This window comes from Rhinichthys klamathensis, unplaced genomic scaffold, assembly GCF_029890125.1.
Source record: "Rhinichthys klamathensis goyatoka isolate OS25496 unplaced genomic scaffold, OSU_Roscu_1.1 h1tg000204l_1, whole genome shotgun sequence".
Lineage (NCBI taxonomy): Eukaryota > Metazoa > Chordata > Actinopteri > Cypriniformes > Leuciscidae > Rhinichthys > Rhinichthys klamathensis.
The window spans coordinates 571,934-585,000 of record NW_026606729.1 but is presented as its reverse complement, the minus strand read 5'-3'; positions in this window follow the sequence as shown (position 1 = coordinate 585,000).

Here is a 13,067-nt window from a genome sequence, read left to right as displayed (position 1 = left end):
GTGGCATGGCGTGGGCGGACCTGGGCCGTGGCATGGCGTGGGCGGACCTGGGCCGTGGCATGGCGTGGGCGGACCTGGGCCGTGGCATGGGGTGGGCGGACCTGGGCCGTGGCATGGCGTGGGCGGACCTGGGCCGTGGCATGGCATGGGCGGACCTGGGCCGTGGCATGGGGTGGGCGGATCTGGGCCGTGGCATGGCGTGGGCGGACCTGGGCCGTGGCATGGCGTGGGCGGACCTGGGCCGTGGCATGGCGTGGGCGGACCTGGGCCGTGGCATGGGGTGGGCGGACCTGGGCCGTGGCATGGGGTGGGGGGACCTGGGCCTTGGCATGGCGTGGGCGGACCTGGGCCGTGGCATGGCGTGGGCGGACCTGGGCCGTGGCATGGGGTGGGCGGATCTGGGCCTTGGCATGGCGTGGGCGGACCTGGGCCGTGGCATGGCGGGGGACGGACCTGGGCCGTGGCATGGGGTGGGCGGATCTGGGCCGTGGCATGGCGTGGGCGGACCTGGGCCGTGGCATGGGGTGGGCGGACCTGGGCCGTGGCATGGGGTGGGCGGACCTGGGCCGTGGCATGGCGTGGGCGGACCTGGGCCGTGGCATGGCGTGGGCGGACCTGGGCCGTGGCATGGGGTGGGCGGACCTGGGCCGTGGCATGGGGTGGGCGGACCTGGGCCGTGGCATGGTGTGGGCGGACCCCCCGGCGTGGGGGCAGCTATGGGGTTATGGGCTGGAACAGACACCGGCTCAGGAATGAGACTCTGGCGTGGCGGCCATCTCGGCAGAGGGCTCACGGGTTGCAGCAGATTTGTGTGCTGCACACACACACAATAGCTGTGATCAGCGCTGCATCTTCCAGAGTGAGAGAGACTCAGACTTGGCAGGCATGATGTGAAGATACTACTGTGGCTCCTCATCCGCAAAACCCACAGTAAAAGTTGACCCGCTCAACAAAAAGGCATATACTTTGGGCCAGGGAAAAGTGAATCTTTCCACCTGGCAAACAAGACCGGATAGGTTCATTTAAACCTATCCTAAATATGTCCTTAAGGGCCACATCATTAAAGTCCAATAGGTGAGAGAGTTCACAAAACTCTGCCACATAATCCTCTATGGTGAGGTCTCCTTGACACAGATTTAGGAGAGACACTGGTGGGTTCACGGTAGGTCAAGTTTTCTGTAAGGGATCCACTGGAGGCAAGTTGTATAGAGAACCCAAGTGGAGTTTATTACAAACAAGATTAAACATAAAACAAAAACATGTAGGGCCCTATGATTTCCATGATGCGGAAAACGCGGACGGAATCACGGAATTTACACATGAAAACGGAATTCTCTTATACACGCGGAATCGCACGGAATTTGCATATATTTTGTTGCCATATTAAATAAACATTTTTTTTGTACTTCCTTTTCATTTTTCAGTTTAAAACAACAAACGTAGGAAGGTTTCTACATAACCCGTGGCCAAATGGCATTGTTTTAAACATGTTGCCTAGTAACCGTACGTCCTCAAGTTCCCGCGTAGGGGAAAAAATGTCGAAGCGAGTGGCTCCTGATAAGGTGACGGTGGCGAAAAAATTAAGAAACTCTCAATTGACTGCTAAATACCGGGCTGAACAATACCCCAACGACTACTATGAGTCTGGACAACAACTGTTTTGTAAGTTTTGTCAACATACTGTTGACTGGACCTGCAAAGACACATGTAACGACCATTTGATATCAAAAGTTCATCTCAAGAACAAAGCTAAATCCACAGCGGGCAAATCCCTCCAGGTTACCCCTTTAAATTGCCCCTTGGGGATGAATAAAGTGATTTGAATTGAATTACCATTGATGCAACGACAAAAACAACAGAAGCAAGGCGTGAGTTTGTGGAAGATTTTGTTGCAATGTGTGCTGAAGCGGACATACCGCTTGAGAAAATGAAGAGGAGCACTCCCAGAACACCCCACCTGCCGCGGGTCTTTGACCAGCACATGCAAAAGGTCCTGCGAGAGATCCGTGGAAAGAAATTCTTCGTTGTTGTCGACGAAACCTCTGACAACCGAGATCGAAGTGTCCTCAACATTGTTATAGGTGAGCATCCAATTAGCCTTTATTTAGATAGGTTAATACAGCATATAAGCCTATTTCTAACTAGGGATTATATACAATTCTAATATGCAAACAGCGCACTTCTTCTTGCTGCGTATCTTTTACTCTGATGGCTGGGGTCTCCAACACGTCGCTCGCGAGCTACTACCAGTAGCCTGATTGGAGGTAACTAGCTCATCAAGCTAGTCGTTGTTCACATGTCGTGTCTTTTGCGCGCTCAAGTTCGTTATTTCAAATGTAGGCGCACGGCAAGCGCGCTCATAATCGCTCATTTTTTCCAGGCGCAGCGAGATGAAAACACCTCAACTCTTCAGAATGCCGCAAGCGCACCGCAGGTCATGTGACAAGAACCAACATATCAGCTTCTCCCTTTCCGTAACAACATTGAAAGCTCAGTCAACATAAAGGATAGGGGTGCACCCATCTCTTCTCCGTAAATAAATCTTGTAGCAGAGCTACAGCAAGCGTTTTTCGGTGGTAGAAATCTATTAGCTACTAAAACTTTGTCGTTGTGGAGAGCGCAGTGCATGGTTGCATAGCAACGACAGACACCACGGGAAAATCGGACCGAATTTTACTATTAATAATAAAAGATAAGCTAATGTGCATTGTAAATGTCAGTAATTGATCTTTTTTGACTCATTTTTATAAAAATGATTTTAAGGCTTAAATATGTGAGGTTTATCTTTTTAAAAAACCTTTTTTGTCAAAACTTTATTTGAATTTAATTTTACCAAATGTGCCTGTGTAAGTATCTAGATATTTGCCACGGGGCGAGGGCTTCGATTACCTCTCTTTTTTGACCATGTGTTTGCATCCCTAAATATAGTAATATAATATTTATATATATTCTACTAGCCTAACCTACTACATTCATAATAGATAGATAGATAGATAGATAGATAGATAGATAGATAGATAGATAGATAGATAGATAGATAGATAGCTTTTGTTTCCCTTTTCAATTCAACAGGCACTGAGGGAAAATACTTTCTAACTGATGTCATCTTCATGGAAAGCTGCAATTTTTCGACATTTTCACAGGCAGTACTGCAGTCACTTCATACCAGTCAGTTGGACTTGAATGACATTCTGGAAGTGGTGACTGATAATGCATCATACTGTCTGAAAGCCTACAGAGAAGTACTGAAGGGAGTCATGCCTCACAGTGTCCATACAACCTGCTTAAGTCATGCCATCAATTTGGTGGGAGAGACCTGGCAACACTACAAATACTTCAGTGAGGTTACAGCTCTTGTGATGTGGGTTAAGTCTGCCTTCTTCAAAAAGCCTGCAAGGAAGAGAAGATGGTTGTACTTCTTGACCATGAAGGAGGCTGAGAAACCCAAGGTACGCCCTGAGCCTGTAGGCACAAGGTGGAATAGCTGGTTTGAAGCAGTTCAATACCATGCTGAACATGTCCACCTGTACAAGGAGTTCTTCTTGGCTGAGAAGTCTTCTCCTCAGGCAGTAAGAAACATCATTGAGCTGGTTAAAACGGATGAAAAACAAGAGGCCCTCCACTTCAAGCTGACCTTCATCTCTGAAGGGAGTGGGAAACTGGTTACAGCTCTGACAGTGCTGGAGGGAGCCCATACTCCTGTAGCAGTCTCTGCATACAACATCATGGAAGATCTTGGTTCCTTTTTAGTCAGTGGAACAGCCAAAACCATAGGCTTTGGGGTCAAAACTGATGAGCTGCTGAACCAAATGAGAATGCCAAAGAAAAGGGATATGTTGGATCACCTTCACGATGGATTTCACATTGCATTTGAAAAATGTTCAAAGCACTGGGATGTCCATCCTGCCAAAAAAATATACAAGATGATCAGAGTGTTTGATCCCAGACAGGCTCCTGCTATGGAAAGGCAGATTGAAGCCTATGGCACACTGTGGGAATTGAGGACCCCGGCATCTCCAGAGCTCAGTGGGCCGCATATCAACACTGTGTCAGAAATGAAGGCATCTCAGCTTCCTTGGACCTGGCTGATACTGGAAAGGAACAAGCCAAAGATTTCCAGGCATTGCAAACATTGCCATGTCCTACATATACTTCCCAGTCAGTTCTGTTTCCTCTTTCCTTTTTTTCTTTCAATGTTCTGGATCATGCAGTCTGTGCTTGTTTATGTTTGTCTGGAGAAACGAGTGTGTGTGTGTGTGTGTGTGTGTGTGTCTGTGTGTGTTGCTCTTCCTACAATCCCGTGTCCCTCTCTCTTATCTACTTCTGAATGACTATGGTTAAAGGCTTATTAGTTATCCACTTAAATATTAGGAGTCTACCTCATAAAATTGATCTTCTTAGAGCATGGCTCTCTTACAACAAACCTGCTGTTATTACTCTGTCTGAAACTTGGTTATAGTAATGTACGTGATGATGAAATAAGTCTTGATGGCTATAATGTATATAGAGCAGACAGAGGCAGTCGTGGTGGAGGAGTCGCTACTTATGTTTCCGCAAATTTATCTTCTGAATCTATTATTGCAAGTGAAAGCCCCATGCACTTTGAATGCCTTTTTGTTAGAATATGTCTGGTTGATCATTGGAAACATATATAGACCCCCTAACTCTCCATCCGAATCAACTAATAATATTCTTCGTACTATTAATTCTTTAAATTGTTTTGACGAAATTATAGTTTTGGGAGATTTCAATCGAAATTGGCTTGATATGTCCTCTTTGAAAGAGAGGAATCAGTTTGAAAGCTTAAATCTTACCCAATTAATACAGGAACCTACCAGAGTGGAGGGGAACTCCAGGTCTCTCTTAGATTGGATCCTGGTTACGCATCCCAATAGAATTGCTGATTCGGGTGTTTTACCCGATTGCTTCAGTGATCATTCAGTTATCTTTTGTATCTGGAAAATAAGGTTACCTCGTCTACCACCTAAAATAATCAAGGTAAGACAATTTAAAAATATGATTAATGATGCATTTACTCAAGATTTGTTATGTATTAACTGGGACAGGATGGATTTAATTCCTTATGTTGATGATGCCTGGAATTTCTTTCATACTGAGGTATTAAAAGTTATAGATAAACATGCTCCATGGGCATCAGTCAAAGTGAAGGGTAGACATCTACCATGGATTGCTGGTGACTTAATATATCTCTTTAAGCAAAGGGACAAGGCTTGGGAAAGATATCATTCAACAAAAGATCTGTCAGATTGGATTGAATATAAGCGATTAAGAAATGTATGTACTGTTAAAACAAGAAATGCCAAATCTGACTATTATAAAAATTCACTATCAAATGATTTTACAAATCCAAAACATTTTTGGAAAAAACTTAATTGCCTGTTGAATAAATCTAATAAGAATTCCCTTGCAAAATTAAGAATAAATAATAATATTATAAGTGATCCAATTTCTGTAGCTGACGCCTTTAATCAGCACTTTTCTTCTGTTTGTAATTTACGTCCACCTGATTTCTGTTACTCCAACCCTGTAAATAGTAATGTAGTAAACAGCTCTTTCTCATTTACTACAGTTCTTCCCACTGAGGTACAGCAGGCAATCTCCGAAATTAAATCTGGAAGTGGTGTTGGTATAGATGGTCTGGAGATAAAGTTTATTAAAATTGCCTCTCATGTTCTAGCATATCCATTATGTGATCTATTTAATTTATCTATATCTACTTGCAAAGTTCCAGTCATGTGGAAGTGTGCTAGAGTAACACCTTTATACAAAAGTGGTGATTCTCTTGATTCTAACAATTATAGACCAATCTCAATTATTAGTAATGTAGTAAAAGTATTTGAAAAAATTATATTCAAGAGACTGTTTAAATACATTAATGAGTTTTCTATTTTTTCTCCAAACCAATCAGGTTTTAGGCCCAATTACTCCACCACTACTGCTCTTACAAAATTTGTTAACGATGTTACATCTGCTTTGGACAATAATATGTCCACTGGAGCGATATTTATAGATCTTACCAAAGCATTTGATTTGGTTGATCATTATATTCTCCTTGATAAATTATACAATATTGGTCTCTCCGAACAGTCCATTTTATGGTTTAATTCATATCTTCACTACAGACGTCAGTGTGTAAATTTTAATGGTGCTCTCTCTCAGTTCTTGATATTGGAAAAGGGTGTTCCTCAAGGTTCTTGTTTAGGCCCTCTTTTATTTTCCATCTTCATTAATGACCTCCCACAAATATGCTCTGTCAGTCAGATTCTCTTGTATGCTGATGATACAGTCATTTATTCTTCAAAACGTGATATTAATTTAATTCAATCATCACTGCAACTTGATTTTAATACTATTCAAAAGTGGTTCTCGAATAATGGACTTATATTGAATAAAAGTAAGTCTTATAGTATGTTATTTTCCACTAGATCTGCCCGACATAACCATGGTAATAGTTTAACATTTCAATTTTCAGATGGTACATTTGTGGAGAATGTTGAGGAATTTAAATACTTGGGCCTCTGGCTTGACTCCAGCCTCTCCTTTAGGCCTCATATTGACTATATAGTGAAAAGAGTAAATTATAATTTGAGACTATTATACCGTTCAATTAATTGCTTTACACAATTGATTAGACTAAGAATTGTAACTCAGCTTCTATTTCCTATTATTGATTATGCTGACTTTGTCTATATGAGTACAACAGAATCACACCTTAAATCCTTAAATATAGTCTATAACAGTCTCTGTCGATTTGTGTTGAGATGTCCGTTTCTAACCCATCATTGTCATATGTACCAACAATTGAATCTTTTATCACCAAAGGCTAGACGTCAGCTACACTGGTTTCAGTTTGTTTATAAAAGTATATTTTTTAATTATCCTTTTTATTTGAAGCAACATTTAGTCCTATATAGGTCAACTTATGGCCTGAGACACCTTGATCATCCCTTTTTTTCTGTCCCAAAGATATCTAAAGAAATTGGAAGACGTGCTTTTAAATCCAAAGCCCCCTCAGATTGGAACAGTTTACCTTGTTCCTTAAGGTCCATCTCTTCCTTTCCACTCTTTAAGTCAGCCCTTTTAACTTATTTGCAATCGTGTGACCAATGTATATGTTTTCCTGGTATATGAGCTTTTGTGTCTCTAATGCCCTTAGTAAGAAATGATGTATGTGCATGCACGTTTGTATGCATATGTGTATATAGGTATGTATTTTTGTATTGGTATGTATATGTAGGTTATATTTGTTTGTTTTTGTGGTTTCGTCAAAAATGGTTCTCTCCTGTAATATCTTAATGTCATACTATGTTGTTTATGTGAAAATGCTTTGGACAGAGGTGGGACAGGTTGAGGTGGTTGGTTGTGAAGAAGAGCATTAGTGTGTGCGAATGTGTAAGTGTTTGGTGTTATCTTGAGGACCCCCTCGAAAAATGTTCCATCTCAAGGGGTTATCCTCTAATAAAATGAAAAATAAAATGAAATGAAATGAAGTTCTGTTGACTGTGAGAGGAGTTTCAGCAAGTACAAGACACTGCTCACTGACAAGAGAGAGTCTTGTCAGAAGTGCCTTCCCATCATGCACTTCAATGGAGATGTGTGCAAAAGATGGGAAATGAGTTAGAAAGCAACACATGCCTGCTTGTATCTACAAGTACTTTTACGTTATGAAAAATTCTATTTTGCCTGTGTTCTTTGGACATCGATCTGCACATACATGAAAAAAAGTACTTTGCTAAATGTTAGTACACGTAAAATCAATATGTACTTATTCCGCTGTGTAATCCGGCCTCTTTCCCCTGATGCCCAGGTATGATTTGATTTTTTTTTTTGCAGATAAAAAATACATTGTTCCGCTTAAATGCAGGATTAATATTCAGCAATTTGTTTAGAATTAATATTCATCAATCTTACCCTGTAACTGTTCATGTTGCTGTTATTTTTGGCCAGAGATTTGTTGAAGGTCCGGCTGAATTTTGAATGTGTTTTAATGAATGTATTAAGTTTAAATAAAAAAAGCTGAATTGTGAGTTTATGTAACTTCACTTCTAAGCAGTATTGACCTTTAAAAATTCAAAGAAAACAAGCAAATCCGAAATGGCTAAAAATAAATCCAAAAAAACGGAATTTGAGAAAAAATAAAACGGATTTCATAGGGCCCTAAACACGGCATGGCACGGGCACGAACAACACTTAGCAACAGTGGTTACAGGGAAACAAAACTTGACAAAGACACATGGCAAACATTAGGGCTTAAATACACACAAAACTAATGACAAGACGAGGGACACATGTGAAAAATGAACCAATGACAACATGGCAGGATCACATGACAAGACACAGAAACATGACAATGACATGAAACGTGACCCAGACAAGACCAAATCGTGACACTTATGAGATAATATTGATGAGGTCAACAGATTTCACTAATAGACCTACCAATCTCTGTATAAAAATAAAATAATGATGCAGACATCTTTCTAAAATCATTTTTACCCCCCTGTAATTTGGCTCCAAAAATTGTAATTTAGACCCTCCTCTTCAAAACACTGAATTACTCAGTCAATATACATCCGTGACATTTAAAATCTTCTTCAGTTATGCATTTCTTTCACCAGACAAAAAATGATGAAAATCAAATATCTGAGTCGGGGACCTCTGGTTGAGTTGACTCGGATTGACCCATTAACATATCGCCATAAAGAAAAGGTTTACTAGAAGAACATCTAGGAGCTTTAGTCGTGCAGAAATTAGCTATTTCAATATAAGAAATGCTTTTACATTCAAATGCCATATTTGACTTTAGATCACGATCTGGCCGAACAGTGTAAACTCTTCTGGGCCTGAAACACACGAGTGATTTATTCAGGCCTAAACGCAGTCCAGGAACCCTCTCCAAGGTGAGCTCATGACCAAACCCTGCGCTGTGATTGGGCTGATTAGATGCTGTTAGAGGAGTTCACTGAGGAGAAGCGAGCTGAGTCCGGCTGTAGAGCGCTCTCGTCACGCGCGTCGCACCACAGCTCGTGTTTATACACGATAAACATCAATCCGGCTGCACCTGCACACTAATCCTGGGTTTGACGTTAGCCAGGTCTGCGCTCGGATTGCTTTTTGTGGCATTATTTTCTGCGTGTCCAATTTTCTCTCAAGATTTGCACGCGGTCATTTATCAAACGCAGTAAGTGTGTTTACACAGTGTCTTTTCAGTTTATGGCTGTAAAGGTAATCGGGGGGGAACAAAACACTTTTAAATCTGATATGATTGTATTTTAAATTTAAAAAAATACATTAACCCTTTGCTGCATGATCTTTTAAACTCACTTTTGTATTTATTGTGTGATATTACACCCAAACCAGCATGAGTTGACCCTTCACCTTTGACCCTTTCTGAGTTTTTATGCTCTTCAGGTTCGTGTCGAGGAGACGCTGTTTTCTGAGATTGAGACGGTGAAACCCACGCCATCGTTACTGTTCGTATCACTGTGATCAAGAGCTGAGATTCAGATATGATAATGAGCGTTCTGACCAATCAGAGCAGAGCAGCTCTCAGAGAGGCGGGGCTTAGAGAGACTGAGTCTTCGACCGAAGCGTTTCAGACACTGAGAGGAAAGAGCTGAAGCTGCAGTGGAGATTATGAGGAAATCAGTGTTTCTGAGCTGGAATGATGTAAACCTGTTAGAGGAGACGCTAAAACAACATTAGGAACGTTTAAAATAGCATCAGAGATTTAAGCGGTTTGCTTAAACTTGATCTGCTGAGGAACAGTAAAGATTATTGCACATTATAAAAGTAAAACCTTATTGTTGTTGTTGGCCAACAAAAATAGTTATTTTAAGTTCCAGCATCTTGTAAAGCATTTCCTCGCTGAGGTTGCTCGCGCTGGGCATCGGTTCACACGAGCCAGGCTCTGCTTTAACATCAAATAAAGTTTTTGTGCCGCATTTTCGCTGACTTAATGCTCAGGGAATTTGAAGCAGAACTTGATTCTTGTGATTCCAGGAGTTTCTAGGTAAGAGTTTTCTGTGATATCATCAGAAGTGACATCATGTCTCGAGTCAGAACGCGTTCGCTGATGAACGACTTCATGTGTGTGTTGTCATGACGGGTGTGTGTTGTCATGACAGGTGGATGAAGGACTGAAAAAAGCTCTTGATAATAATGAACGACAGATGGTAGATTAGACTTTGATTGTAAAACCTCGTTCCAGCACATCAGTTTGAGGCGCATTGCGGAGAAGGCTGTCAAAACGTATTAAAAGCTCTTAAAGTTGTAATTAGCGCACAGAATTAGTGAAACCAAACATTATTCAGACACCAGATATCAGTTCCGATTTTTTTTTGTGAAATATCCACTGATGTGATAACTGAGTTCTGCTCATATTTTATTACCATTTTCCGAATATTCTGTGATAATGTGAGAAATGTTGAAGGCGTCTGAATAAATTTGTGTTTGAGTGTATGTGTGTGAAACTGGGAAAGGCTTCCATTAGATGAGAGTAGATGTGTTATATGTGGAACAGCGGGTCCCCAGACGGCCATTACTCCCAATCTCCGGTTTCAGAGCGAGTCTCGCTCAAGCCTGTTGCTCTTGGCTTTCCACCAAAGCGTGAAACTATGAAAATCGTCCAGTCATGGCCTGAAGCGCTCAAACCACGGTGTCCTCCAGCCCAGAGGAGCCAGAGGAGATACCGTCCCACAACTGGAGCTGGAAGTTCCCCGGCTCTGCCAGCGTCAGATAAACGCCCAGCTTCCTCAGCCGGTTTATCTGCATCTCTCATGTGTCGAGACCCTTCAGAGAACAGGACAGAAATAGCCTGGACGTGTTGTGTAGCGCACATGGAAACAAGGCATTGATGGCAGACCCGAACACTGCAGTGGCGTAAACTGAGCCATCCCTCTGTGTGTGATGATGAACAGCTAAACACACAACAAGAGATGAGGATTTTAATACTCTGAAGCCGTTCACACTGGCTACGTTTACATGCAACCAAATAATCCGCTAGTAATGGGATTGACGGCTCAATCGCACTGAAAGCCTTCATGTAAACGCCATAATCGATCGGACTGAGCTCGATCCCAATGAGATTTCCATCCGATTGAAAGGGTCGGTTTATTCCTTTTCTAATCCGATCGAGAGAACATGCAAACACTTGATCGGACTGAAAACCTTAAAGGACTGCGCATGTGCAATGATGTTGAAAAAGCGTAATGATGTGGAAATAGCGTAATGATGTGGACGTAGAAATAGCGTAATGACATGGAAATAGCGTGATGACGTGGAAATAGCGTAATGATGTAGAAATAGCGCAATGATGTGGAAATAGCGTAATGACATGGAAATAGCGTAATGACGTGGAAATAGCGTAATGACATGGAAATAGCGTAATGACGTGGAAATAGCGTAATGATGTGGACGTAGAAATAGCGTAATGACGTAGAAATAGCGTAATGACGTGGAAATAGCGTAATGACGTAGAAATAGCGTAATGACATGAATATAGCGCAATGATGTGGAAATAGCGTAATGACGTGGAAATAGCGTAATGATGTGGACGTAGAAATAGCGTAATGACGTAGAAATAGCGTAATGACGTGGAAATAGCGTAATGACGTAGAAATAGCGCAATGATGTGGAAATAGCGTAATGACATGGAAATAGCGTAATGACGTGGAAATAGCGTAATGACGTGGACGTAGAAATAGCGTAATGACGTAGAAATAGCGCAATGATGTGGACGTAGAAATAGCGTAATGATGTGGAAATAACGTAATGACGTAGCAATAGCGTAATGACGTGGAAATAGTGTAATGACGTAGAAATAGCGTAATGACGTAGAAATAGCGTAATGATGTGGAAATAGTGTAATGACGTAGAAATAGCGTAATGACGTAGAAATAGCGTAATGATGTGGAAATAGCGTAATGATGTAAACGTAGAAATAACGTAATGACGTAGAAATAGCGTAATGATGTGGACGTAGAAATAGCGTAATGATGTGGACGTAGAAATAGCGTAATGACGTAGAAATAGCGTAATGATGTGGATGTAGAAATAGCGTAATGACGTAGAAATAGCGTAATGATGTGGATGTAGAAATAGCGTAATGATGTGGAAATAGCGTAATTATGTGGACGTAGAAATAGTGTAATGACGTAGAAATAGCGTAATGACGTAGAAATAGCGTAATGATGTGGAAATAGCGTAATGACATGGAAATAGCGCAATGATGTGGAAATAGCGTAATGACATGAATATAGCGCAATGATGTGGAAATAGCGTAATGACGTAGAAATAGCGTATTGACGTGGACGTAGAAATAGCGTAATGACGTAGAAATAGCGTAATGATGTGGACGTAGAAATAGCGTAATGATGTGGAAATGGCGTAATGATGTGGAAATAGCGTAATGATGTGGAAATAGCGTAATGATGTGGAAATAGTGTAATGATGTAGAAATAGTGTAATGACGTAGAAATAGCGTAATGATGTGGAAATAGCGTAATGATGTAAACGTAGAAATAGCGTAATGATGTGGAAATAGTGTAATGACGTAGAAATAGCGCAATGATGTGGAAATAGCGTAATGACGTAGAAATAGCGTAATGACGTGGACGTAGAAATAGCGTAATGACGTAGAAATAGCGTAATGATGTGGACGTAGAAATAGCGTAATGATGTGGAAATAGCGTAATGATGTGGAAATAGTGTAATGACGTAGAAATAGTGTAATGACGTAGAAATAGCGCAATAATGTGGAAATAGCGTAATGACATGGAAATAGCGCAATGATGTGGAAATAGCGTAATGACGTAGAAATAGCGTAATGACGTGGACGTAGAAATAGCGTAATGACGTAGAAATAGCGTAATGATGTGGACGTAGAAATAGCGTAATGATGTGGAAATAGCGTAATGATGTGGAAATAGTGTAATGACGTAGAAATAGCGTAATGACGTAGAAATAGCGTAATGATGTGGAAATGGCGTAATGATGTAAACGTAGAAATAGCGTAATGATGTGGAAATAGCGTAATGATGTGGAAA